The sequence below is a fragment of the Cryptomeria japonica genome, chromosome 2 (genome assembly GCF_030272615.1).
Source record: "Cryptomeria japonica chromosome 2, Sugi_1.0, whole genome shotgun sequence".
In the NCBI taxonomy this organism is placed as follows: domain Eukaryota; kingdom Viridiplantae; phylum Streptophyta; class Pinopsida; order Cupressales; family Cupressaceae; genus Cryptomeria; species Cryptomeria japonica.
In genome coordinates, this window is record NC_081406.1 from 672035279 (window position 1) to 672039431 (window position 4153).

A 4153-nucleotide genomic window follows, 5' to 3' on the forward strand; every position below is an offset into this window, starting at 1 on the left:
TCCGGTGAAAGGTAAAGGATCTATAACACTTCTTGACAATGGTAAATGTGATGATGTATACAGGGTTGAAGGTGTGAAATACAATTTGTTGAGTGTAGCACAACTAAACAATACAAGATACCGAATAGAATTTCAGAAAGGAATTGTCAAAGTTCATGACAAGCATGGAAAGTTAGCTGCTACCGGGACATAAACAAAAGGTAATACATTTCATCTTGACTCAACTCAGAACAAGTGTCTTTATGCAAAGATAGATGATACCTGGTTATGGCATAAAAGGTTTTGTCATGTAAATTTTGATAATCTAATCAAAATAAGTAAGAAGCACCGAGTAAGAGGTCTACCGAGTCTGAAAAAAACCTGAGAATGTTGTGTGTCGAGGATGTCAGATGGGTAAGATGACAAGATCAAGCTTTACAAGTAAATCCTAAACTTCTAAAGGAATTTTAGATCTAGTATACACTGATCTTTGTGGTCCTATGAAAGTTCAAAGTTATTATGGTGATAAATATTTCATATTATTTGTGGATGATTACTCAATGATGATGTCAATAATGTTTTTAAAAGAAAAATCAGAAGCTTTTCAAATGTTTAAATGGTACAAGGCAAGAGTTGAAAATGAAATAGGAAGATAGTTGAAATGTCTTAGATCTGATAGAGGGGGAGAATTCACTTTTGATGAATTTAACTTATTCTGCAATGATCATGGTATAAAGAGGCAAGTATCTACACCGAGAACACCTTAGCAAAATGGGATAGCCAAGAGAAGAAACAGATCAATTGTGGATTGTGCAAGAACCCTGATGATAGAAAAGAGGGTACCTCAAACATTTTGGAGAGAAGCAATCAACACTACAGTTTACACCCTGAACCGAGTTCAAATGAAGAAATGAACTATGAAGACACCATATGAGATCTGGTATGACAAGAAACCTAATGTAAGTTACTTTAAAATCTTTGGAAGTAGATGCTATGTTCACAAAGAAGATAGAAATGGAAAATTTGATCAGAAAAGTGAAGAAGGAACATTTCTTGGTTATTCTTCTAGAAGTAAAGCATTTAAATGTGTGATCAAATCATCTAACAAAATAGTGGAAAGTGCAAATGTGAAAATTGATGAATTTGCAGAAAGAAATGATGAAGGAAATTCCAAAGAACCGGAAGATTATGAAGAGTTTGTTTATGTTCAACCGAGAAGTCCTACCGAGAAAGTTGTTGAAGCAAATAAAGATAATGTCCAGTTACCAAGTGATGAAGAAGATCATACAGAACCTACCGAGCCTATATTAGCCAAATATGTTAGAAGACATCATGCATCAAGTTAGATTATAGGAGATAAGGATGATCCAGTGATGACAAGAAACAAACTGAGACAGAACACATGTCTAATATCTGAATTTGAACTGAGAATAGTAAAAGAGACATTTAACAGTGAAGATTGGGTAAATGCCATGACAGAAGGGATTGATCAAATCAAGAAGAATGACACATGGACACTGATCCCAAGACCAAAGGACAAAAATGTAATCAGTACTAAGTGGATTTTCATAAACAAGATAAATGAAAAAGGTGAGGTCATTCGCAACAAAGCAAGACTAGTTTGCAAAGGTTATGCTCAAGGAGAAGAATAGATTATGGTGAGACTTTTGCACCTGTGGCTAGACTTGAGGGAGTAAGAACATTGTTGGCATATGTTGCCTTCAAAAATTTCAAGGTATATCAAATGGATGTTAAATCTGCATTTTTGAATGGTATACTAGAAGAAGAAGTTTACATTGAACAACCTGAAAGATTTGTTGAAGACGGGAGTAAAGATCAGGTATGCAAACTAAACAAAGCCTTATATGGTCTGAAATAAGCACCTAGAGCATGGTATGAAAGATTGCACTCTTATTTTAATCAAGATTGGTTTTATAAGGACAAGTGAAAACAACAATATGTATATGAAGAAAGATGAGGACAATGGAATACTAATCTCAGCCATATTTGTTGATGATGTTATATTTTGTGGTAATGACTCCTTATGCAAGAACTTTGGAAATGAAATGTGCAAAGAATGTGAGATGTCACTAATCGGTGAGATAAAGTATTTATTAGGTTTACAGATACTGCAAATGAAAGATGAGATTTTTATTACTCAATCCAAGTACATAAAGGAAATCTTGAAGAAATTTGGAATGGAGGATTCTAAACCAATAAGTACTCCTATGACTACTAACTGTAAATTATCAAAGAATGATGAATCTGCATCTGTTGATGAGACACTTTACCAATCTATGATTGGGAAGTTGCAATATGTTGTGCATAATAGACCAGATATAGCACATGCAGTAGGTATTGTACCAAGATTCTCTGCAGATCCCAAGGAAACCCATATGATAGCAATCAAGAGAATTTTCAGATATCTGAGAGGCACTGAAGATTATGGCTTAGTATATGAAAAGAGGAATAATTTTGATTTAAAAGTTTATAATGATGCTGATTGGGTAGGCAACATAGATGATAGGAAAAGCACAAGTGGTGGAGCTTTCTTTTTGGGAGAAAGACTAGTAAGTTGGCTTAGCAAGAAACAAGGATGTATTTCACAGTCTACAGCAGAAGCTGAATATGTTGCTGCAACATTGAATTGTACCAATATACCATGGATCAAACAACTGTTGGAAGGTATAAATGAGAAAGTTACCGAGCCAGTAACTATATTCTATGATAATACTAGTGCCATTAACATTTCAAAGAATCCAGTAATGCACTCTAAGACAAAGCATATATCTATAAAGTATCACTATCTCAGAGAAGAAGTTCAAGAGAAGAAAGTTGTGCTGGAATATATCAGTTCAAAGGAGCAATTAGCAGACATCTTCACAAAGTCACTGTCAAAGGACACTTTTGAGTATCTCAGAAGCAAGTTAGGGGTCCTACCCCTATCTTCTACTCATTGATCAAGTTCGGTGAAAGCATCAATTCGATGAATCTACAGAATATTATGTGTGGATTGATGTTGATTTATGCACTTTAGAAGGTTTTCTAAAGGAGTGCAAGAAAAAGTGAATAGAAACAAGTTGATCTGATTGAGACTGAGATGATACACAACAAGGCAAATCACTTCACAGAGGAAGAAATCATGATTTAGTTCTTTTTACTTTTTGGCATTGTTGTCAAATGGGGAGAAGACTAAATGGTTGACTGAATGGTAAAGCTCTGAATGATGGAAATAACAGAAGATTAAGGACAGGGGGAGAAGATTGAAAAAGGGAGAAGACTTCAGAAGATTTTAACAACTCAAGGATAACAGGAGAAGTCTAACAGCAATTTGAATCCGAATCAATTTGAATATCTTGTTGGTATTACCATTTAATTGTTGGTTCTGCCATCAATTCCAAAGGCGGAGATTGTTGGCATTACAGTAAGAAAGATTGTTGGCATTTCAATATTAGGAGATTGTTGATATTCAATAAGGATATTGAGAAGGTTGTTGAAGATTATTGATATAACTGAAGAAGGATGATAACTATCTTTATAACATTATTTTTTCATTGATGTCAAGAAATTGATTATTTGATTTAGTATGATGTTGCCATATCTTGAGAAGATTGATTTGAAGAGAATTAAGATGTCGGTAAAAGACATAGAAAGAATGTGATGAATAAGAGGAGGAATAAGTTATTCAATGGGCAACTATTACCGAGTTAGACAATGATGAGATCATGATGTTTAGATTGTTTTGATATCCTACATATGTTGTTGATTGTAAGGTTAATACTATACTATGTCACCGCGCAAAGAACCTAGTCGGCAAACCCTAAGGTTATCGATATCGGTAAATGAAGGCAAAATGTCTACCGAGTAAAGTTTAGTGTTTATCGAGTTGCAATTGAGTTATGACAATGCACACTGGATGGATAAAAGCATTATTTAATGAAGGACAATGATGAGCTAGAGATGTATAAATGATTGGTATGTCGTGCATGAAGTTTGTTAAGGATCTATGGCAAAGGAAAATCGGCAGGAAGATCTACAGCGCAGATTGAACCACAATAACCTTGTGCAAGTTCCAAGAAGGGAATGCAAGTCCCTAGGTAAGGTAAAACATTTTCAGATCAGAAGGATACATTGAACCTAGTTAAGTTTGAAGATCTGATGGCTAAGATTGATC